The sequence below is a fragment of the Pectinophora gossypiella genome, chromosome 14 (genome assembly GCF_024362695.1).
Source record: "Pectinophora gossypiella chromosome 14, ilPecGoss1.1, whole genome shotgun sequence".
NCBI classification, from domain to species: Eukaryota; Metazoa; Arthropoda; class Insecta; order Lepidoptera; family Gelechiidae; genus Pectinophora; species Pectinophora gossypiella.
This window is the reverse complement of record NC_065417.1, coordinates 777,316-803,752: the sequence shown is the minus strand read 5'-3', so window position 1 is coordinate 803,752 and position 26,437 is coordinate 777,316. Positions and strand designations below refer to the sequence as shown.

Sequence of the window (26,437 nt, the reverse complement as noted above, 5' to 3'; positions counted from 1 at the left end):
ATCTCCTCAATCAACCGGAGGGGGTCATGGAGCATACTCACTCTGTTCCACTGCGAGTTGGTGGAGGCGTTTGGGCTAGTAGCCCAGGACCAACGGCTTAACCTGCCTTCCAAACATTTAGATGATTCAGCTTGCAATCTCCTAGCCAAACAAAGGACAGCCTCACAAAGTGATTTCGACAATGTCCCCATCGGGAATCGGATCTCCAGATCATGAGCCCAACGCTCTAACCACAAGACTAGGAAGGCTGTTACTGTAACAAATATCTCATTAGATTAGGATATAAGTTGATATAGACCTTATATATACAGCAGACTTCGACCAATAGACAAGCCTTGGCTTGGCGAAGTCGAAAAAGCGATAAAAATGTATAAGTTTGACAAGTTACCATATCACCATTACTTTAAGTTCCATGGTGCCGGAATAGCCAACATTAACTTGTTGCTCTGTGTTGGCAACCCCTATGCATAATACGAAAAGTTTTCGGCAACAAATTTCGTGCTTGCTTTAAAGCGATGTGGTATGAAAATAAAAGAGGCAAAGTATAAATAACATTTATGAGGAGATCATAAAACAAACACTTAATTATTTTTTCCAAAAATATTTCAGATAACATTTTAAGATATATGTTGATGAAGACAACAACGCTTATATAGTCAAAGTTTTAAGAAAAAACTTATTATTTCTGTACCTTCTACAAAACTACACACATACATACATAAGATCACGCTTATTTCCCGTTGGGGTAGGCAGAGACGACGTACTACGATCCTGACATACTCTTTCGCTTAAAAATAATAACAATAAAAAAGTTTATTTAGGTAAAATCTACGACACACATATACATTTACAACATTAAAATACTCCTACTATAACAAAAACTACAGAAAGACAGTATTTTTCTAGTAAAAACTTTAACCCGATCTGCATGTCCGACTGAAAACGACTTGAAACGTAATATCACTGCACCATAAACAGATTTAAACAAACGTGGTTGCCTAAAATCAATGCTACATTTTCTGTATGTATTTGTATATTCATCATATAAGGAAAGAGAGGAAGGGGAAGACCAAGAGAGCTTCCATGGAATAAAATTAAATAGAAGACGAACGTCGTGTCTTGTAAGGAAGTGGAGAATGCTACACCGACAAGAGCGTGGTTCTTCACGATGAGCTAGTCGAAAATGAATCCACATTCGAAAAGATCCACATGTAATAAAAATCAGCTGCTTATTTGCTGCATTTTTTCGATCAGCCTAAATTCTACCTTTATTTCCAATCTTGACTCGCGAGCAGGCAATCCTAGCATGTTAATCGGAGTGGCGCCATAAATGGAATTTCCTCAAGCGCCGAGGAGGGACTGCAAACGAGCTCGCAGGTCGTTCTTTAGATTTATCGCGGCCGGAATGTTTGTAAAACATCGTCGTGGTTCGTCGAAGACGAGGGGTGCGGAGCGAGTTGCAGGATTATACGAGTCCGTTTTGTGATCCCCAATAGGTATTTTTTTTTCTACAAAGACGATGTTCAACTTTAACCTTTCACTGTTCAGTAATTCGTCTGTTAAAAATATATCTATCTATACATTGTTTTGCTTACGCGGTTATTATCATAATTTAAACACAAAATAACGGGTTCTTACCGCGTTTAAATCGGGGATATGAGACACCCGATATTTCGACACTGTTGTAAGTGCCATGATCACGGGATGACTGATGTGATTGTTCTCTACTCCACTCCAATCTCATCAGTCATCCCGTGATTATGGCACTTGCAACAGTGTCGAAATATCGGGAGTCTCATATCCCCGATTTAAACGCGGTAAGAACGATGAGAACCCGTTATTTTGTGTTTTAATTATATCTATCTACTACTAATTTCACGCATAGTTCAAACATAACATAACATCGCACCTGAGTTTTTTAAAGAGGCAGGTAAAGCAGTATATACCCAGTCCTTGCCAGCTATTCACAGTTCTACATCAGACTTAATGCTTAAATCGACCATGAAATCAATCTTATCAATTATTCAGACACCTGTGTTTTGTACTCGTACTTTTCAGTGACAGTTTGTTACGTAGTCGGGTTTTAGTTTTAAGTTAACTTGTTCTACTTTCTAATCACATGGTATTCGCATTGCGGCTTCACGTATAGCCTAACATCCTTTAGCGATGTAATTCACAAAAATCACTTAGTGATCCCCAGTTTGGTCAGGACATTACAGGCTCATCATCTGCTTGTCCAAAAGTAAGACGATCTGAGCTTCGGAAGACGCGTCAAGTCTTTGGTCCCGGTTACTACTTACCAATGTAAGTACGTAGTCGTACATAAGACATGTCAGGGGCCTTTGCCGGCTCAATAATAACGCTGACACCAGGGTTTATAAGGTTGGTAATACACCTCACAACCTACACGATAGAAGAAGTTTGGATTACTCCTGACTGGCCGTCTAGTCTCTTATCGCAAGGAGTAAAGAGCGCGCGGACTATATCTCTCGCTCGCACGCACTGGGTAAGGCGCACACTGATGCAGTGTGTTATCTGAAGTGTCTGGAGTGTAGATTTTTGTGTGAAGTGTGCTCCTGCTTCCCGCTTATAACTCCCACCACGCACAAACCGCCCGCATCCGAACATTTCTGGCACGTGCAACCTTTGTGTGCAGCCTCCATGCATTTATGTATACCCTCTGAAATACTACCGCGATTTATTAATTTTAACATTATGCACATTTTGTGAAGACTTGGGAAAAAAGAAGACACTAACCCAGTGCGGGAATGCGTTTTTTGCTTAGTAAGGTCACGGGTTTGAATCCCAGTTCAGGTTCTAACTCTTAGCCATAGAAAATTCATTAGATTCAAGTTTTATCATTATAGACCTCCTCCGTTGCGAGACAAATTCCCGAACAACAGTGTTGTCGAAGGTGTGTGACCTAACCTGTAATTGCGCAGGATTATCTTTCTTGTTGGAAAGTCAGATGGAAGTCGCTTATGTAAAAACCAGACCTGTTAAGACCTTCAGGTCAGGTAAGGGAACCCGATGAAAACGGGACAACGCTAGGGTGATGATGCATACCTTGTGAAAATCTGTCGTTGAAATCTTGGAAGATTCATTGTATCGCGCATTATGTAAAGTTGGTTTAAAATATTTCTCTAAGAATGATAAACTGTCTTGACGGTGTACCCTAGTGCTTTAAGTAATGGCTATTGTTATCAGTGAGATTTTTGCGACAGTTATGTCGAAAATTTTTAACATAACATACTACAGTCAAACAAATATGATAGTTGCCAATCCTTTCTTCCTTTGTCAGTAATTTATATTTATTTAGTTAGTCAAGTACTGTCAGTCACGACTATGAAAAATCAGTTCGAGTTAGAGGTTTTTAATTTGCATTATTTAATTTTATGCTTTATAGATTTACTATTTCTATTTGTTAGTCTTCCAAAAAAAACATGATATGATGTTTTTTTTTGGAATATTCCCAATTGAGCTAATCAGATGTACATCCATCGGTAGATGAACTAAGTACCCACACCTACAATTCATCTGAGCTTTCTGTTACATAAACATGATAGGTGGTGAGCCGTGGTCGAGTCAACTGTGTTAGTGAGAATCGCACTTAAGAAAATATTTAATAAAATATAAAAAAAAAATATTTAATAATATAAAAAAAATATTTAATATTTTTATATATATATATATATATATATATATATATATATATATATATATATATATATATATATATATATATATATATATTAGAAGTAATTAATACAAACATACCTAAACTTGCACCTATTTCCCACCGGGATAACCAGATATTGTGGAATTCCTGTTCGAACCTAATATATACAGGGTATTAGTGAAATCGTAACGAATACTCAGTATGCGTTACGATCTCAGACCATGATTCTGAGTTAACATCTAAGGGAATTTTCCGTCGCAAAATGAATATCTTTTTTTTTAGTTTTTTTTTTAGATTATTTTCAAATCTATACTTTTGCGACGGAAAATTCCACTTGATATCAACTCAGAATCATGGTCTGAATCATCCCTCAGTTTTCACCCAGATAAATTTTATTGTTTGTTTTTTATGTCTTTTATAACGATTATTGTGAGCTACAGTGATAGCAACAGTACTAATATCAAAGAGTTATTATTAGCACAACATTGTGCATTCTCCTTTGTTCGTAACAAAAGAAAAAACCAGTTGAAAACTAATATTAATGAGCAAACAGTTGTGAAGTATAACAAAAGAATACTTTCACGAGTTAATCTCGAATGCAAAGCCAGTAGAGGTGTTTCACCCGACCTGCCTTTGATTAAATCTCTTTAATCTGGCCATTATTCTTCTCAACGGGAGACAATGGAAATCCTCTCATTAACCTTTCATAAACTGTTTGTTTATTTATCAGACGTCATTGATACGATACTATCAAACAATGGTCTTCTTCTATCGTGTGCGTTGTAAGGTAGATTGCTAACCCCATCATCCCTGGGTTACTATTGAACCGCTTAAGGCCCCTGGATCATGTAACGACTATAGCTTGTATCAGTAATTTGTAACCGGGACCAACTCATATATATCTAATCCCGGTGGGGACATATCACGAAAATCACTTTGTGATCCCTAGTTTGGTTAGGACATTACAGGCTGATCACCTGATTGTCCGAAAGTAAAGACGATCCGTGCTTCGGAAGGTACGTTAAGCCGTTTGTCCCGGTTACTACGTAGTCGTTATATGAGTCATGTTAGGGCCCTTTGGCGGCTCGATAATAACCCTGACATCTGGGTTGATGAGGTCGGTAATCCATCTCACAACTCACACGATAGAAGAAGAAGAAGATTAAGATAAGTGTCTCGCAAGCTGTGTGTTGCTCACTTAATTATCCGACAAGCTAATAATGAACGAGCAGCACAACAAAAAATCCTGACAGGATTCTTCAAATAGGATAAATTGCCGAAACTAGCGACAGTGCATCGACGTGTGTCGCCCTGGGGCTCCAAGGCCAGGCCTTGACCAGTAGTTGGCGCTCCGCCAAGCCCCCGGCCTTCGACACTTTCCCCACTATCGATTCCAACATCAGCCATACAACCAAATAGCACCCTACTGTTATATTGATGTATTAACCGCTATACCGATAAAAAATAAACAAGCGGTGAACGCGTGCAGGAATAATTAACAGCCAAGCTAAATTCAATCGAATTATTTTATAAATTGGATTCCATTTTGCTTGCTGTATCATATTTAAACGGTAAGGCGGTTATTAATTAAAGGACAAGTAATAACCGCCTGGTGTAAGCCTGTTATCCTATTTTCATACAGAATTTATTCTGTCATTGGTAGGGTTTAACAGGATTGGGTTCTGATTGGCTTACCCATGATCCTAAACACATCAAAAAGTGACGATTGTAGGCGGCCAGCGGCATCTTGTATCTGACCTATTAGTCAGAGGTGTTGAAAGAACCCGTTCGTCAGCTATTAGGGTCTAGACGTTGTATTGCCGATCGATTTCAGATATCAAATAAGCTGGCTCCGTAGAGAAACTTAAATGACTTTCGTGTGCTATTGAACTTGGCGACAGTTAAGTCTCATGTCAAGTGTTATCAACTTTAGGCAGTTTTTCAGTTTGTTGAAAGTTTTTGGGAAAATTTGTAGTAAGTTATTTTCCAAATAAGATATCTCGAACTTGTCTGTAAACATTCGGAAAAATGTAAATAAAAAAGAGTTATCAGGAAAATCTCTAAAGATTAATGATCTTTATTGAACTAAAACATGGGGCCCAGCGTCCCTATAAATTATTTTTCAAACTTTTTGACAGTTCAGAGATGCAACCGAGATGTTTTATTCAATAATTTTGCCAAACTTTATATCTCGACTACACGAGGCATCAATCATGTGCTTGAGAAGGACACCATGTTGCCGATCCTGCAGTAATATCTGCGGGGTCGGCCATTTTGAATTACAGGAGAGCAGCCATCTATCATTTTAGCTATAACCTCCCATTGACTTTGTAATGTTGCGGTCGTTGCCCATTACTTTCTTTGTCGCCACTCGTCACTGACTTGTATACAACGCGTTGGATTATACAACGCGTTGGATTGGTTACCCCTACCATCTAGCGTCTGTCAATTAAATAACTGTCGATTTAAAGCGCTACTAGCGACTTTACAACCGAGGCGAATTAAGTAAAGACTTCACGTCAGAGGAGATGCATAACAACGAGATGTCTATTTAATATCTGCGGGTTATAGTTCAAGACTTTTTACGGCTTGCAGTTGACGCACATCGCCACAACGGCGACAATCAATAGGCCCAATAATTATTATCCGTCAGCCTTTCCAGCTATTATACGGAGATCAGTGCCTCTACATTTACGTATTATATCGTATAGATATAGAAGATACAGCCAGTTGAAATGACGGGCAGCGTAAGGGCGTCATTCGCTTTAATGTTGCCCTTATACGCAATAGGGCCCATTCGTAAATAATGGCCACGTTACATTTAATGCCCCGTTTGTGCAACTGATGTCGCAATTGGCTGTTATAAAATAGCACGAAATACAAGCAAAGATAAAGTAATAAGGGTCGTTTACATTGCGCTAGTGACTGACACGAGACATAGAGGATGTAAGTGATACCGTAACGAATACTGAGGGGGATGATTCAGACCATGATTCTGAGTTGATATCAAGTGGAAATTTCTAAAGGAAAATTCATGAAAATTGTAGTGTTTTTTAATAATTTTTCAGTTCCATACTTTAGCGATGGAAAATTTCACTTGAAATCAACTTAGAATCATGGTTTGAATAATCCCTCAAGTTTTCGTTACGGTGTCACTAACACCCTGTATACACTGTTCAGACGCATATAGTAGTCGATACGACAGCGCTATGTCGTGGCCAGATCTTAGAAATGATCATTTCATGATGTGCTCGATCATTGGATGAAACGGTCATGTTTCATGAAATAGAATATCACTCGTTGGCTACATCATGATGTAGTTTGGCCAGATTACTGAACACAAAACATTTAACAATATAAGCAACTAAATGAATGATTACCTCATGATATGGCCAAACGTTGGCGATCATATCGTAAAATTAGTAACATTATCCACGTGTAGTGGCACTGGTGAAGCTTTGTTTTGTTTTGCGTAATCTATGTTATTGTACAATTTTATTTATTTATTTTATTTAGATAACCAACAGCTTATAAAACAGAACATATAATAAAGTATTTAACAAACCAACTTAAGCTACTTAAAGGTTACCGGTTTTCCGTATTAAAAGTAGATTAGGCGAATCATTTCGAACCTAAGATATAATTCGATTATTGGGCAACACTATTCGCATTCTTACTCATCACATAGCATGGACACCGCCTACATTAATGATATGGCCAACCGTTGATTGAACTATCATTTCAACGTTGACTTTTCAACGATATGGTCAGCTTAAGTTGTCTATTTTATGAAATACGACCTTGTCATGAAATGGTCGAATACATCATGAATATAGAAAACGTTCAGCTGCTTGTCTTCCCGGGCATGTAGTAAAAACCGACAGAGGGATTGTGTCCTCTAACATGATGGACTAATGTTATGGGCGATAGGCTGATCCCTTATCACCATAAGGTTCATCATATCCAGCTTACGACATAGTATCAACAGTGGCTGCAAGTTGTCTTTGATTACTTGTGGCTCTGCCCACCCCATTAGGGATTACGGGCGTGAGTTTATGTATGTATGTATGTATCATGAATATATCAATTCTAAAATCTGGCCACGACAGCTGTACTGAGTTGAAATCAGTTTAGACGACGTCAGTAACAAGGTTTAAGACTGATTTGACGGTGGAGTGACTCGTCCCTGGTCTCAGTAACTGACTCAATGTACATCGGCCCTTAGGGTCTGAAATTAAAGTAAATAAGCCTCTTAATAATGAGCGCCGTCTCAAAAAACTAGAGGATTTAGTTATATCCGTCTTGCCTAAATTAATTGGTATCAGCCCAGCAATTACTTGGGAACGTATAAAGTCAACTTTATTACGCTGAGATTTCAGACTAATTAAGCAGTTTCACTGGTTTTCGGTTTAAAAGATTGCCTAAAGCAAAAGTTTTGAGTTAACTAAAAACAGCACTTGATCAAAAGAGTTTTTTTGATCTGATCAAGTACATTCTTCTTATATTAGGTTCTACAATAACTGCTAGCTTTTGGAAATAAGTGCAGTATGTGATGTGCTGGCGAGGAGTGGGTTTATACAGGGTGTTAGTGACATCGTAACGAAAAGTTTGAGAGATGATTCAGACCATGATTCTGAGTTAATATCAAGTGGAATTTTCCGTCGCAAAAATATGGAACTGAAATTAATTAAAAAACACTAAAATTTTAATACATTTTCCGACAAGAAATTCTACTTGATATCAACTCAGAATGATGGTGTGAATCATCTGTGGTCTATAGTATATATCTACTGTATTATCTGTGCCTACACCTTCGGCGATACAGGCGTGTTCCTATGTTATATAATAACTCCAATACACGGCTATCCAACCGTTATTGCGCTGCATGTCATCGAGAGGCTCGTATTAAAACTTGTCATGTTCAGTGTTAGGTAGAGTCCTTTGTATCAAAGGAATATCGTGTGTGCTCAATATTGGTTCTTGTTAAAAAAAAACGTAGCTTGAAAATCAGTGTAGAAGGCGGAATGTCAGAATGTATCGCTTCCAGCGGATGTGGACGGAGCGAATGAATTGTTGATGTGGCCCGCGCGTGCTCTACTTCACCGCCACTCTAAAACAGACTCGCTAATTCGCAGGAAGTTTCATTATAAATATAGACTTGTATTCGTAATATGTGGGTCGCTCCATTAATGCAGTCAGGACAGACACTACTGGCCCATCTGTCACGTTAAGAGAGCCAAATAATTAATGGATTGTCTTGAGATTTAGCCTCTGTCTCGGAGTAATAGATCTATTTGGTCAATATATTAGGTTTCAATTATTCAAAAGCTGAATGAATATTGAATGTATACAGTACCCGGGAATTGCTCAGTCAGTTGCGCTTCAAGATAAGAAAATAATGGATTTAATTCCGTTAATCAAACTTCAAGACAAATGCCAGTCACTTACAATACGCGACTATGAAATGGGATTCATAATTCTACAATTTAACTTTACCTGTCGCCAAAGCTGAATTGAGCTCAATTCTGAATGTGGAAGGCTGGAATTAGTATCGATTGGATGCAGCGGCGGCAAATCTCGCGAGTTATGAAATCGGGTTTAAATTGGAATTCAGTGACCCGATGAGCTTCGAGATGGATGTGAGAGTCAAGAGCGGATCTTGCTACATACTATAGTGGTATATGTGACTCATGAAATTATATAATTCAAACATTAAACACTCTGAATATAGTGTTTTTAGTTTTAGCTTTTTTTCAACCGATTTCTTTTACAAATTAAGTACCTATACAGATTTCTGTACTTGTATCTTGTATTTTAAAAATAAGACTGATCAACCGAGTATATTGTCTTTAAGACCTTATCATTTACAAGACGTTAGATATCTACTAGACCCACATTATGTCTATTAATTGAATTGAATCATTGAGTTCGGCACAGATTAGATAAGATTTTGTGAGGAGAGGTTTGAGCTACTGCAATAAATCTTCTTTAGAAATATTTTTTGCTTTTTATATTTTTTTGACGTAATCAGAAATCCACCGGAGCGGTGTGTCCCGCCAGTAACAGCAGTCAATCCGTGGAGTTCAATCAATCGAACGCTTCTCCATTGTGGTTTCGGCAATCAACCGTGCCTGCCCGTATGCATGCTGTTATTAAAATACCTCCCACTCTGTTGTGCTTGTTGTTACCTTCATTTGGGTCTGTCCATTTCAAATTAGGAGCGAACAAATTATGATCGATTAAATGTTATTTTGTTTCAACATAACTTATCGTCACGCCTGTATCCCTGGAAGGGTAGGCAGAGATGTATAGTAAATATTATATACACCCACCCACTCTTCGCCAACTCTTCTATTTAGTTTTCGGTTTTTAGCTATTGTAGCGTTTTCTTTTGGTCGAAAAATGTTTTTTTCTGGTAAAGTCAGTTTATAACGTGATAGACAAAGAAGTTGCAGTGCGTCAAACGTGCGTCTTTATAATACGTACATAACCAAAAACTGTATGAGAATTTAGATTTTGAATTTAGGTTAGAAACTGTATCAGTGAGAGCTTCTTGTCAAATGACAAGGCAAGAAGAACAAGACGAAGAAATCTTCTTTTCAGCCGGTACACCTTGCGTAATGTAGATTCAAAAAAATAAAAATGGTCCTACAACAAGTTTATCAATTTCCATGATAATTACATACATACATACACATACATAAACTCGCGCCCGTAATCCCTAATGGGGTGGGTAGAGCCACAAGTAATCAAAGACAACTTGCAGCCACTGTTGATACGATGTCGTAAGCCGGATATGATGAACCTTATGGTGATAAGGGATCAGCTTTTGGCCCATTCATGTTAGTAAGGATGAATGTGGAAGAAGGAAGACAAGTGTATCAGGATCGAAGGAAATAGAATTCCATAGTCTTCTTACCTCGGTGGGAAACAGGCGTGAGGTTATGCATGTTTGTATGATTACTTGTCTGGGTTGTTGTTGTTGGGTTAATGTGTTGTTTATAAAGAAGCACAAATACAGCAGCTTTCATCTAACTAGATGGCCGACGTCCGGTTAGAAATTTATTCATAACGTTCATTAACACGCCCCGTCAATTAAAATGCAAATTACGGCTTTACACGGGTTGCACCGACACTTTGTACTTTGGAATTATTTACGCATAAATTAAATTGTGTTTGTCTGTCCGTTGACCTGGACATGACTGCTGTGCGCTGGCGAAGTCTGCTCGGTACAGGGGCTCTAAACATTTGGGACCTAAGATTTGTGTACTAAAATCAAACGCTCGCTGCCCGCGGTGCCATAAATCGTCGGTGGGCTAGGGATGGACGCGTGGTGTTCAATCTTTCCTTTTTATATTATTACTATCGACACGACAGTGCTACGTCACTATGGTCGCCCATAAGCCTCGCAAGTGCAACAGAGAGCGCATCAATCGGCGTCCTACTTCCACGTTTAATTGCATCGCGGGTAGCGAGCGTTTGATTTTAATATAGCAAAATACAAGACACATTAGCCATAGAAAGGCGGAAGGCAAGAGGGAAACCACTGCCCTATTTTTCCCTAAAAAGTTGCATGGAGAATGCTACACCGACAAGCGCATGGCTTCTAAATTGGATGATGAGTTGCCATAGAATAATGCACACATATCACGCCCGTTCCAACTCTATTGGCTATGCGATATATACATACATACATAAGATAGATTGTCCCTGGCTAGCAAGTTAATCGTGGAGTATCTAGTGCTCTTACAAAGTCGTCCAACTGAGTAAGCGAGTGGCCCGTTATCTGTGGTGACGAGTAAGAGTAGAGTTACATCTTGCGCTCTGATCTGTTGGTTTCTTTTCTCGAGTTGTTGGTACATAAAGTGCGATAAATTCAGACGAATAATTGTAAACAATAGCTGCATAGCTGGCGAGGAGTGGGTGTGTATACTATACACCTTTGCTTCTCCCCTCGGGGATATAACGAGTTATGTGAACAATAGTCGAGACTGTTCGCCCAAATATTTATTTCTGTCACTAAAAGTACAGCGCAAGATTAATTAAAAAATACGAATGTAGCCAATCGATAAACATACGAGTAATACATTATTTTTCTTGAAAATAAATCACATATTGACATTTAATTTTGTGATCTATTTGACATGTATGAGAATGCTCTAAGATTTTGTATTCATAAGGCGTGGACTAATCCGAAAATTCCATTTGCAATCTCTTGAAAGAATCTACAAATGAAATAGGCTGCCTCAACGAGGGGATTCAGACAAAAGCGTTTGTTTCAGCTAGACGGACTTTTAATTTGTCTAAAGCTGTTACTCCGAATTTGCTCCAATCGTTCAAAACTCGCGACCCTAGTGTTTGGTCTGAAATGAATAATTCAAATTGGAAAGTTGGGATTAATAGTCCACTGTTTGTGCGGATCGAACACACAGCGTTATAGTACCAGTGGGTATATAATAGGGTAGTTTCTAACTAGTCAAATCAGTTTCTTTTTACTGAACGTCAAAACACGAAATTACTATGTAATTTGTTCATACAAATTCGTTGTTGTTTTGAAAACGTGACAAATTCTCGCACTTATTATTACGTTTCTCTTGATTAACATTCATAAATAAGTTAAAAAAAAACAAGATTTAATGTAATCTTTAGATCTGCCTTTGTTTAGTGATCAGAATTTCATAATTTATCTTTGACCTAGGAATCTACCCAATTCTTTAATAAAATTAAGTATTGTGCCTGGAACGGAACGTAAGTTCCTAAGTTAAATGACTGTGTGCTGTAATATGTATGAAAAAACAAAACAGAACTAAATTAGGTAGATATCCAAGATAAATTAGGTGTACATCCAGCAGTGGAATAGCATAGGTTAACGGTTGAAACTAATAAATATTTGTGTCTTTGACATAAAAAATGATTACCTAATAAATTCCCAGAAGCATGGAATATATAAAATATTTTGCACCAGCATAAACAAGCACATCATCAGAATTTACTAGCAAGCTTCTTACGCTATCCTTCAGCGCGTTTTCTAAACTCACGCGGGTCATACCAACTTTTGCTGCATAATTCTAGACGCTTGTTCAACGTCCAGTGTAAGTTCGTCGCACGCGTCGACTCATGCGCTGACGCGTGGGTCGGTCTGACTCGCGCGGGTTTTAGTGTACGTCTTTAAAGAATAGCACCACTTCTAGCCGTAGTATGCTTTGTGCATATCGCGATGCGTTAGATGAACCATTTGTTTCAGTCAAACTGATAAATAGCTTTAGTATCGTGTATGCATATGATGTTCGAAGTTAATTAAGCTATAGATCTGGATTATTTTTGCGTAGCCAATAATGTTGCTTCTTGTTGCGTCGCGGGCTATATACGAGCAGCATGTTACGGCTACTGGTTTAGCGTCGTTGAGCAGTATATCACGTTCATACAGAGGTTTTCTGTTCATTTTTCCGATTAACGGAATCCACCGTCGACTACGCTACCCCGGGGATTAATTCGCACGGCAACATGCACATAACATTCTTTTTCTTTTCGCGAAAATAAGCACATTTTGTAAAACTTGTACTTTTGTGAGGCTTTAGCGCGGAGCAAATTGTTTCTCCTCAAGGCTCAGGTCACGGACTACTTTTGTGCTCTGTATACACCATTATGTACGTTATACTTACAGTTTGTATGTTTGTTCTTGTCTTGTGGTATTTTTATCATTTATTTACTAACATTACAAATATCACATAATTTACAAAAAAAAAAAACCGAAATATAAGTCAATCCCACAGTAGAATCCCATAGTGTATGCTAACCCCGGTCATAGAATAAACTCCCTCATTCAGCGCTTATTGCTATCGACCCTCTAGGGTCGATTAATTCTTTCAAATATTCTTCCTCTCCGACGACGCCCTGAGACGTGGTTCGGGCCAACAGGGCGGGCAACCTCAGGCCTGTTGTCTTAAATTTTGCACCGGGTGAGAGCTCTCAGCGCACCCTATTTGTCCAGCCAAGTAGTTAATGCCATCCGCGGCAAATCTACAATAAGTCACGTCAAAAAAAAATAGGTCACATCACTTCTTAAAGTTTATAGCTGCATCGTTTAGAAACGATGATTCTGCCAACGTCAAGGTACAAAAAAAATATCATAAAAAAATAGTCGGTAGGTTAATTTAAATTATACTGAAGACTGTTCGGTGGGAAGTCCAATGATGTAGTCCAGAAGTTCCCTAAAAATAAAGACAACACGATTGTTAATTAACTGCACAGACATATAGGTTAGAAACACACGTAGTATAAGCCCGCCACCATTTTTCGTTCGCAAATTATTATTTTTTTTTTTAGTTTTGGACTAAATTATATATACATACTTATACTTATAAAAAATAGGTCATAGAATAAAGAATACTATCTACTAAGTATAGAACGGACACTCCGCCCCGCACAAATTCGTATCGTTGCCGAGTTAATTTACCTCACCCTCCCGCTGGGTCTAACTTTAGTCAAAATGGCCGTAAGTAAAGGCACGCGCGGAGACTTTCTGTCTCGCTCGCGCTTACGCAGTAAGGCGACAAACGGTAAGAACGAGAGAGACGATCACGTGGTCACAAGTTTGAACGTGAACCAGCTTTAGTATTTATTTGAATTACCTATCAAATAATGATTGCGTGTCTGATATCATTTCCAATTAACCACTGTATCGCTAATAATGTGTAATATCATTATGATGTATTCGGCAACAAATTGTTATCCAAATACTCGTACGAGTAAAGTGTACGGGTGTTGTAATAAATCGCGTGTAATGCGACCGATGTCGGATAATTTGCTGTCACGCTGACAAATTGGGAAAAAGTTTAACTCATTTTGTGTTTGACTGGGAATTGTTGGTGTCTAGTGACTGGAGTTTGCTGGATTTTTTGCTGATGCTAGTCTATTCTCATTGTACTCTAACGACCTCCGTGGTCCTGTGGTTGAGAGCTGGGTTCGATTCCCGGTGGGGACATATCACAAAAATTACTTTGTGGTCCCTAGTTTGGTTAGGACATTACAGGCTGATCACTAGATTGTCCGAAAGTAAGATGATCCGTGCTTCGGAAGGCGCGTTAAACCGTTGGTCCCGGTTACTACTTAGGTGTAAGTAAGTAGTCGTTACATGAGCCATGTCAGAGGCCTTTGGCGGCTCAATAGTAATCCTGACACCAGTCATTTATTCGCAATAAAAATGGTATTACAGTTTGCAGATGGTCAGCATTTTTCATTTGGTCTACATTTTACCATTTTTTTCATTTTTTTCGATGAGGTTGGTACTCCACCTCACAACCCACACGATAGAAGAATTGTACTCTAGTATGAGCCAAGATGCTCCTTGTCATATTGGTGTTGATTCCTCAATCTGTACGGAATGTTTTCGTAAATTACCCAGACTGCATATAATGTAACGAAAATATACCTAAAGCACGTCGCATGACGGAATTCCATTCTTACACTCCGAGAAATCCACAGCGTCAAACCTTTTGAGAGACACGGCAATCGTTTCACAAATGACAACGTGCCCCAAATCTAAACTTCACCTTAAAAAGGTTCTGCAAAATTTTTTATTTGTTTCAATATTCTGTGTGAACTGTTACAACTGCTACATTAAAGGGTAACGTGGGTGGGGAATATATTTCCTCCCACTTTGTAACTGATGTTATGCTCGAACATAATCCCTTAAGACTTAATTCAAGTGAATTATAGCGCTTCACTAATAGGGTAGCTTCGATGAAATTCATTGAAATATTCATAAGATGAACCGTCGACGGATTTTCATTCGCATATAACCATAAAAACACATTTACAGCTCGAATATTTTTGGAAACTACCGTCAAACGACGGAAAAATCTCCTAGATGCAGAAAGGGTCTCACTAGAAAACCCTTATTATTCTGAAACGTGTTCAGACGTATCGCAGACAGGATAATGGTATCCTAAAAGTTGGACGGTAGGAGATAACTGCAAATGTCTGGTAGAAGGTTCCGGATCCCGTCCGTTTGACGACACAACTACAAACACAAGTAGACTATATATAATAAACAGCTTTGTTGTAACTGTTTTGCCTAAACAAACAGCACCGTGCGGACTGAAGCTAATTACCTCGCAACCCACTACAGTTGATAATTGCTCATTACTTACTAAGGGTCTCCGCTATTAACAAATGCAAAATCGTTGTCATGAGTAAGCCTTTATAATACACAAGGGCAAGCTCCGTGTTCCCAGTTACCACCTAGTAAATACCTGTCTTAAGAAAGTTAATATATGATACAGAAGTAGGTGACCATGATACTTGTAACATTGTAACAAAGGACCACCGGACACGGGGTTCTGTCCGAGCCGATCCCTCATTTATTGCCATCGTCGTCGGTTTATGTTCACAATTTGTTTCAACGCCAGGTAGTTTCCTGAAATTTGACTCGATACCCTTCGGTTGAACTGTGTCCTTATGTCGATAAGGGTTTGAGGAGACTAACTGTTACTGTTGGGTTTTATGGGACATTTCGTTTATCGGTTATACTTCATGATCTTAAATTTCTATTTAATTGAAAAACAACTGATGCTTACCTGGCTTGTAATGCTGAATAACTTTATATAATCTGCTGAATAAAGGTAACTCTATCTTCTTTGCGCTATCCTACTTTAGGTGGGGTAGGCTCTCCTAATTTTGCGGCGCCATGACATTCTGTCTAGGGTTGTCGGGTAAGGTAAATTTTCATTATTTAGTAATCGGGACATGCTGGTCCACCAGGTATAAGTAGGGGGCCTCTGCCTCTTTTGTTCTCGGGCAGGCAAAGAGCTGTGTGGACTACATGCTGCTGGTCTCTCCGCATTACGTGGCCATACCCACCTCAAACGACTTTCTTTCAGCTTTTCGGGTATAGGGCTTTGAAGCTTCCGCGAACGTACTCGTTTCTAATTTTGTCTAGCCTAGTCACCCCTCCCACCATCGAAGCATTTTCATCTCGGTCGTATGAAGTTTCTGTGTGTGCGTCTCTTTAAGCGGCCAGCATTCCGATCCATACATCAGCGCAGGTCTCACGGCCGTCTTATAAACTTTGCCTTTTATGCGGACGGGCATACGCGGGTCAAAAACACCGCGCCGCGCCGCGTATATAAAAAAAAACGCGAATAAAGGTAACTCTATCTGAAACGAAAATATAACTGAACGTATATCAGATAAGCTATTACTTTATTCATATCAAGACAAGAATACTCACATACATAACATAAATGTTCGTATAACTATTCTCATTGTATTCAAATGTAAGCAGAACGCAGTGTAGATAAAGACCAAGTTTCTCAAGGGTAGATTTTCTCATAATTTTGTTTACCAGGTGTATGAGTCTGTTGTGCCCGTTACACAACGGATCTTACACAACCAGATTTGCATAACGAAATCTGGAGTGTTGTTTAATTTAATAATTTCAAAGTAAAAATATTTTGACTATTTTTGGGTTCATTTGTCTTTCTTTTTGTAGCTTTTGTGGTTAGCGTATAGTATGAGTGCAGAGTTAGCAGTTTTCATTTGCGTGCCCCGCGTTGGGCGCCAAATAAATGGTTATTGCCTCACATGTTTTCACTTGTTTCGCCCGAGGACGCGGTTCAATGTCGGCTTATGAATGTACGGTTCCAGCGATGTTTTAAATAATAAATACGTTTGAAAAATGAAGTGAAACGAGTTACACTTCTGTTCGTGAATAAATAGATCATAAAAAACAAGGAATGCGATTTGCAACTCAATTTGTAGTACAAGTTCGAATTCACCTGAAAACCCCAAATTACAACGTGCAAACAATTCACAGCAGGATCAAGCGTTATAAAAGTGTCGTTCAATTGTCAGTAATTGGAAACCTCAGTGGATCGGTTACGAAATGTCGTCGTATTTTACATCAACCCACAAAGTTCCCGAGCTGCGCTGCACTCGCGACTTGGGAACCAATTACCGGTTTCATGATTGCTTATTGTACTACTCTTTATACACTATCTCTCTTTAATGTTGGTTCTATTTTGCATCGTTCTATTTTTAGACGATGAACATTTATTTCTAGCAATCTGGTAGGTACCTTTTCTTTTAGCGTTTTTTTGTGAGTCTGAGAAAACTCGTAAATCCTCCAGTAGGTGATCATAAAAACAAAGCGCTGAAAAGGTAAAACGAAACTGTTATGATTACTCAGAGAAAGCCAATAATGTTATGTTCAATAATGCACGCGAAGGTAGCAAAATACGAGTGGAATGAAATTTGTCAGGCTGATAGAAGCGTGGTCCCACGCAGGGCGCCAATAAACGTCCACTACAATTTGGCTGCTAAATTTTTATGTACAATTCTCTCGCTGCATCGTTCTGTTCCCGAGCCGCTATAGGGCCCTGAGGTACCTTCTGCTGAATTTTCTATCTACCCTCATTCCAGCTCCCGGCTCCTGGCACTTGGCCTGATTTGAATTACAACTCCGTGGTGCGGCGGTAGTAAATGAAACGTGATGGTAATATTAAAGCAGCTATTTTAAAGTGTTAAAATTGCGGCGTCGACTATCCGTGTTCCATAACAATTTTCATGAGGATTGTTTTAAATTGACGCCGAGTACCTATCTAAAACAGCGAGACGAATTATTTTATCTTTTTGACGAAATTCGTATTTGAATTGCTATCATTGTTAAAAGACCTTTTGATGGCGACCGATACTTTAGAGGTCACGATGTAAATGCGGGAATTTCGCTGCCATCTGAAATAGGTCGTTTCTTCGACAGTAGCGCCGGGGGCGGAAGTTTTCTTAGTTTATGGAGGACCCAGGCCGGTGCACGTAATGTGTTTTTAATAAGACTTCCAACTTGCTAGTTCTGGGTCAGATGATTCTTTAGTTAGAATTGTTAGAATACAATGATGGCATACTAAAAATATCGTCATTTAACCACTATTCGAATATTCAAGAGTCCTGTCATTCAAGTAATTATTATTGATTTGCCAATCTCCTTCGGGATAATGAAAAGCTTTTCTTAGTCTAGGACAAGGACGACAAAAATATATTTTATCACGCTTCTCCAATTCGTTGAGTGATGAGTTTCACTATACCTTTTTCTAAGTGACTTTTGTTACAAATAGACCAAGTAATAATTACAATTAACAAGACCAACTCTTTGGGTAACTAGCAACATCTGTTGGTCGACTTGTGATTGATAAACGACCATACTAGTTTGGCCATTATAATTCTATTCTCAGAGTGAATGCATGCCTTGTACGCAGTTCCTAGTTTCTATTTGGCAACATTAATTTATGTTCGCTGTAGGTTAACCAGAATTCTTGTTAGAGGATGTGAAGTAATGAGAATTTAAACGTTCTTTTGTACTGCAGATGTTGGAAATAATGTGGATTTAAATAATTTATTCTTGCTCTGTACTCTGCTGTGTGCTAATTCCGCGTATCATTTTGCAGTAAGGATCGGGTAGTATTTAATAGTTACGTACTGCTTTTACGTCTTTGAGTTTCCAAGGAATGAAGTATCCCATTATCATCTAACATAGTGTGTAAGATTTTCTTTTGTACTAACCATCTATGGACTTTTTTGTCAGCAAATAAATGTTTTTTTTTTTTAAGGGAAAATTAATCGAAATATTATATTCGTACGGGACTTGAACCCGCAGCTCTTGTCAAGCTGGGATGAGCGTGTTAACCATTACATCACCGATTTCTGAGATTTTGTAAGCACAGATGATGATTGCTTCTATGCTGTTCTGGGAGCATATAAAAAACATAGAACACGTTCAGCTGCTTCTCTTCCCGGGCATGTCGTAAAAACCGACAGAGGGATTGTGTCCTCTAACATGATGGACTAATGTTATGGGCGATAGGCTGATCCCTTACCACCATAAGGTTCATCATATCCATCTTTGGAATTCGTGTCAACAGTGGCTGCAAGTTGTCTTTGATTACTTGTGGCTCTGCCCACCCCATTAGGGATTACGGGCGTGAGTTTATGTATGTATGTATGTAGATGATGATTGCTACAAAAACAAAAAAACCTTTTGAAGTGTACTAAGTTTTTATTTTTTGTTACAGGTAAGAGATGCAAAATTAATTTGACGCTTCTGGTGTAATGTCAAGTGAGTGTTTAGACTATTCTTATTTTGAATGTTACAAAATGTTCCAATTTTGAATGTTACAATATGTTCCAATGTTTCGCCAAAGAAGATTTATGCGACAGTTTTACAACCCTGGTTGTAGCGAAATCGTTTACGTTGGCAGAGCATGTGACCCACGGTCATGCGTGTTAGTATAGGTCTTATGACATGTACAAATAAATATACTTATTTATACTTATTATATATATATATATATATATATATTATTATTTTTATGTATTTTTTATTATTTATATTAGGTTTGCCAACAGACAAAAACACTTTTACACGTATATACAAACCTATATACAAATACTCGACTTGTGCTCGTGCAATTATAGGCAAACACAACATGCTAATTTATTTACGCTACAAAGGACGACAATCTACATAAAATAAAGAAACAATAGAGAAATAAATCATAAAAACAATAAAACATACTTTATTTCACATAACATAATATAAGCATATAGTTTTATCGAACACAAATTAAAAAAAATCATAAACAAATAGGTAAGATAAGATAAGATGTTTATTGCATTCCTGATGTTTTTACAGAGGTCTTAAAAGTAGAGGAAAGTACAAGCAGGCACCCTGTAAGAGCACTACAACAACAACTTAAAATTATACACAAAGAAAACAGAAAATCTAAATATAACGATAGTGACATCGTAACGATTACTGTGAGGGAAGATTCAGCTTATTATTCTGAGTTAATATCAAGTGGAATTTTCCACCGCAAAAGTATAGAATTAAAAATAATTAAAAAAAAAAACTTTAAAAAACTCATGAATATTGCGACAATTCTACTTGATATCAACTTAGAATCATCAAATCATCAAAGTTTTCGTTACGATGTCACTAACACCCTGTATATTAAACTTAGTTTATCTTTTAGTCTTCGTTGTGTAATAACATTGCTTAATGCTATAAATAACTTTATAGTACGCTAATCACTTACGTCACGGGACCTCAGTCAACCGCTGCAAAGGGATTGAGGGATTACGAAGCAAAGGTCAAGGTTGCAGGATTGTGACGTCATTGTGTTGCGGTTATTAATTGCTGGGCTAAAGCAGACATCCGCAGATGTCCCCCGAGGCCGAGACGTTATTATATTTGATGGACGCACTTGATAAATGATTCTGTAGCGACATAGGTCATGTTATCGCGCGCGATTCGGTACATATCGTGGCCTAAAAGCCAAGTGACTAAGTTATATATCGCCGTCCCCGGAGAATAAAAGTATAAGTGCAGAAAGTCAACTTTTCAGAAAAAATAAAAAACTGAAATATCGTCATAACTTTGTATGGTTGTCTCCAAGAAATCGCTTTAAGCGATAAGGCCGCCATTTGCCATGTACTTAGTTAAGAGTATTTTTGTAATTATTTCGTTCTATTTTAGGGCAATAAAGTGTATTTGTATTGTATTTTAACAAATAAACTATGTGAAACATCGAAAATTGAATTAAATAGCTAATTTTTTATACTAATCCTTATTTATTATTAATTTGCTATTAAGTTTACAGTATGGGAGATAATGTATTTTTTTTTATTAACCAAAGAACAAATATACTTTTTACACAAATACAGAACGTGGCAATTTACACATAATATTAAAGGAATACTAAACGGCACCCTTATTGCTCTTAAGCAGATTTGTATTGGCAATAGATGCAGCGAATACGCTTCATAATGAATAATATAAGATAACGCCTATTTTACATTTGGGTAGGCCGAGATCACGAACTCAACACATCAATTTTGTTGCTTCAACCCTGGTGTCAGGGTTGCAGGGAAAGCTGTCTACGGAGATGTACGTAGTACGTCTACCAGTTGAAGTTCGCAATATTTATCGCGTCGCAAGCGATACGTGATCCATGCTGCAAGTGACCGCCATATTTATGAAGATCGATTGTTACTGAGTAATATTGGTTTCAGGGTGTTAATGTATTGGGTATTTCGTAGCAATACCTATTAATAATACTTTGACAAAAAATAAGTTCACGGCTATATTCCCAATGGGGCTAGTCAGGGGTACATTGCAAGATGAATTAAGTACCCATTTTAAAACTGACAACTGCAAGAACTGACCTGCTGTGACTGCTGAATACTTTAAAGAGATACCTAATGGCAGCATCCCAATATGATTTCATATATTCAACGATCTTCAAAATCATATATTCAACTTTATCATAGATAAACTTGTTAAAGGTCAATTTAACATTTTTGAATCTATGGTGATAGAGATGCATCATCATCATCAGCCCATTAACGTCCCCACTGCTGGGGCACGGGCCTTCCTTATGGATGGATAGGGAGATCGGGCCTTAAACCATCACGCGGGCCCAGTGCGGATTGATGGTTATTAACGACTGCTAATGCAGCCGGAACCAACAGCTTAACGTGCCTTCCGAAGCACGGAGGAGCTCGAGATGAAAACTTTTTTTTGTGGTCACCCATCCTACGACCGGCCTTTGCGAAAGTTGCTTAACTTCAACAATCGCAGACCGAGCGCATTAACCGCTGCGCCTCCTCATGCGATGGCGATGCAATGTAATGTTATTAATGGTGATGTAATGTTGATGGTCGCGAGTGACGTAGCTATGTCAACAACAGAGTACCTGCAATATCAGCGCATCTTCATAGCACATCGCCCTGCTCCATACCTTAGCGTCAGTAGAAACGGTCAGTGTAACGTCAGTGGTCCAGTGGTTGAGCGTTGGGCTCACGATCAGGAGGTCCCGGGTTCGAATCCCGGTGGGGACATATCACAAAAACCACTTTGTGATCCCTAGTTTGGTTAGGACATTACAGGCTGATCACCTGATTGTCCATAAAGTAAGATAACCCGTGCTTCGGAAGGCACGTTAAGCCGTTGGTCCCGGTTACTACTTACTGATGTAAGTAAGTAGTCGTTACATGAGCCATGTCAAGGGCCTTTGGCGGCTCAATAATAACCCTGACACCAGTGTTGATGCGGTTGGTAATTCACCTCACAATCCACACGTTACAAGAAGAAGTGGAAACGGTCACATAGTTTCGTAGCTTAGTTTTCAGATACTTGCAGCATAGCTGTATTGCATTTCTCTACAGAAAAAGCACGCAAGCCGGCAAGGCGCGAGCTGTGGTGTGGAAGGAGCGATATCCCGTCCCTCGTCCGGGGCTTATATCCCCACTGCGAAAACATCTCAGGATTCCAACATGCTACGTCTCCTAACATTTCTTTATCTATTCTTATTGTCATATCGACGAGATTTAACCCTTTAGCTGTTTTCTGTGACCCCTTGTAATGGCATTCTTTACATACTCGATTATTGATACGGTTTACTTTTAGAGTTGCTTACTAAAATGGTAAGAACTTATAATGCGACTCTCTGCGCGTCTGTTTGTGTATCACTGGTTGTATTAGCAACTATTAAATGTTATCATTTAGAAAAAGTCATAGCGAATGTTTTTAAAGTTGTTGATTTTTTTAGTAACAAAGCTGGCTTGGCCGTTATAGTCACCACCGTGGTCGTTATAGTATACGGCTCACCACCTGTCAGGCTTATCTAACAGAAACTCGGTGAGGTGTGGGTACTTAGTTCACCTTAGCATAGATGTACCTCTGACTTCTTATCGTGTGGGTTGTGAGGTGGAATACTTATCTCATCAACCTTGGTGTCAGGGTTACTACTGTGCCACCAAAGGCCCGTGGTATGTCTCATATAACGACTACATACGTCAGTAAGTAGTAACAGGGACCAACGGCTTAACGTGCCTTCCGAAGGACGGATTCAAATTAAAAATTCAAATTCAAAAATATCATTATTCAGTAAATAACATAGTTACACTTTGAATCGTCAATTTTTACATAACGAACGTCTCATCCGCTTAAAACTACTGCAGCTTCTCACAACCTGTATAGCCGGGGAAAAGAAACTGCAAGAAAAACCTTGGCACAGGGCCCTAGACGTTCTTTAAAAAAATATCATCTTACTTTCAAACAATCAGGTGATCAGCCTGTAATGTCCTAAGCAAACTCTGACTGTCGCGTCGGGATATAATCGTGCGCTTAGGTTCTGTTATGTGTTTTTTTTAGTTCTGAAAACTTGCCAAGACTGATCTGTCACATATTTTGAACTATTTTATTTGTCAACATGTTGTCGACTACGGAACTCTAAAGGATCCGAGCTACTATGTGTTATACATAGTATATGTATAAGTATATGCGATAGCGTGTAATGTAAAGGAATCCGTCTGTGCCGCTCAATAATTCATCGACGTGTGTTTATCGAGCTCCAAGGCTGTTGGGATTGTTATTGTATTGAATTGCTTTCATACTGTTATTACTATACTTCCTTTCACGATGGGTACGTTGTGCAAATCACTTTTTGAGACTGTCTTTTGTTTGGTAAGAACATTGTAGGCTTGTCCGAAAAAGTATGACGATTCCGTGCTTCGGAAGGGTCCTTATGCTGTTGATCCCGGCTCTTAGCCGCAGCGGAGCAGCATGGTGGAGTATGCTCCATAACCGTTTGAGGGGAGGCCTGTGCCCAGCAATGGAACTTATATAGGCTGTTTGTATGTATACTTCCTTTACTAAGGTTTATAAAAACTTTCTCGTGAAATCCTTATTTTTCCTGTGCTGCTTGATATAAAAATCGTCATTTTTTTTATTTTAAGTATGTCTAATTTACTCCCAGCGGCAGCGTCTTGTTAAACCACCGTTGCCCAGGTTCCCAAACTTGCAGCACAGTTATGTTCCAACTTGTTCGTAATGTCAAGAGTATCAATTATTCAGGCATTATTGACAGTGACTGGTGTAATTAAGCGATTTGTAGTAATTAATTAGTCGGCTGACAGCCATAAATCAAGGTCTGCTAATGAAACGACGTCGGGTGACGAGTAGTACAAGTTGAGTTTAATTATAACCTTGTAAGTGAAATGTTGGTGCCAACACGTCTGAGTTACGATCAGTAAACAATACAATACACAACGTGTTTTAAATTGTTTGAGTACCGGTGATATTTTTCTTATTTCAAAACTCTGAGGAAATAAATTTCCATTTCTGGCAGAGGGAAATTGGAGATGCCTTAGAAAAGGTTTAGTTTGATCTACTCTGAACCGGCGTGCGTGTATAAAGAGATTGATGAATTAGGAGGACGCCAGAAGTGTGTCAGGATCGAAGCAAATGGAACTCCATAGTGCTTACCCCGGATGTTCTGATATAGGGAAAAAAATCTAATGAAAAAGAGAGAAATAGAAAACAGTCTATGTAGTTTTTGGATGTCGTAATGGCGGGTTTTACTGATCGGGTTTACAAATAAATGTCAATATTTATATGTATATGACTATGTGTGTGTGTGTGTTTGTGTGTTGTTGTATGTTATGTTAATTAATGTTAAGTATGCCGAATAAATATTTTTTCTTTCTCGGTTTCTGATAACCGAGTCATTAATTGTTTTTTATTTTGTGGTACGACACGGCTCGAATGCACAATGCACAACAACACCTCGATCGATACTCGCAGGGACTTTACTTAAAATCAAATGCCATGACAATACCGTGACTCAATTCACTTTATCGTGAGTGCTTTAATCAAGCGAGTCTATCTTTACAAGCGAATAAGCGAACTTCCTAATTAAATGTTAATCGAATTACATTTTCTGCTGTTACTCAGTTTTTTAGAGATTTATTTTAGAAATAAATGATATATCTATGTATTTTGGTCTACGTACAAATAATCTATTTTTATTTTATTTACCATGATTTTCCAAGGTACGTGCAAATCAGAGCAGCGCGTTGCATTATAAGGCGACTACGGAATGTTTTCCTTTTTAGACGCCGTCATTTGACCTGATTATGGAAGCCGAGTCGATCGATTATCTTGTAAGCACTAGCTTTCTTGACATAATTTTATTACCTGGTCAGTTTTGAAAAAGTCCGGCCCCATTCTGGGCGCCACTTTTGATTTATACAAAATTGATCTTTCATTGTTTCATATCCACATATATTTCCAAACTTCCTTGCATATAAATAAATAATTATTATAAATCACACCCGTATCCCTGTCTGGGTTAGCAGAGCCAATAGTCAGTAACAAGATAACGCTTTTAAAGAATCAACATTTAATTTTGGTTTTCCTCGTGGTACCAAAAAGTTATCTCAGTGTCAGAATACTGATGAGTTCTCAGACATCAACTTGGCTATCTAAAAGTCTCTGATTTAGGAAGAGTAACTGCTCCTACAACTTTTACATCTTAATAAAACTCATTAAGATAGTTGAAGTAGTTCTTGATGTCGACATTGCTAATTTTTATGTCAGGAAGGTCGCGAAAAATGTTCCATAATACGCAAGCAAAATTGCTTTCCTTCAAGTATCTGTGATCACGGTAATGAAGTAGTCTGTCTTCTTAGGTAAAGATAACTTTAGACAAAGAGTGCTTAATATTGAAAAATATATATTTAGGTAGGTAGGTACAAAAGATACTTCCCGCATCTTGTTTTGTAGGATTGAGCTTTCTGACGGAATACTAAACAACGGCCATTTTTATCAATCTACAATACAATGAAAATATGCAAAACAAGTATAAAAACTACAAAATAATGATACGGAACACAATATCATCATCGTCCTTGGCCTTGGTTTCA

The 26,437-nt window shown here is 38.3% G+C and overlaps 1 protein-coding gene across 1 annotated transcript in view; it reads left to right on the top strand.

The window, feature by feature from the left end:
- Positions 1 to 26,437, top strand: part of LOC126372643 (serine/threonine-protein kinase SMG1) — a 208,649-nt gene that overhangs the window by 109,633 nt on the left and 72,579 nt on the right. The window lies entirely within an intron of this gene.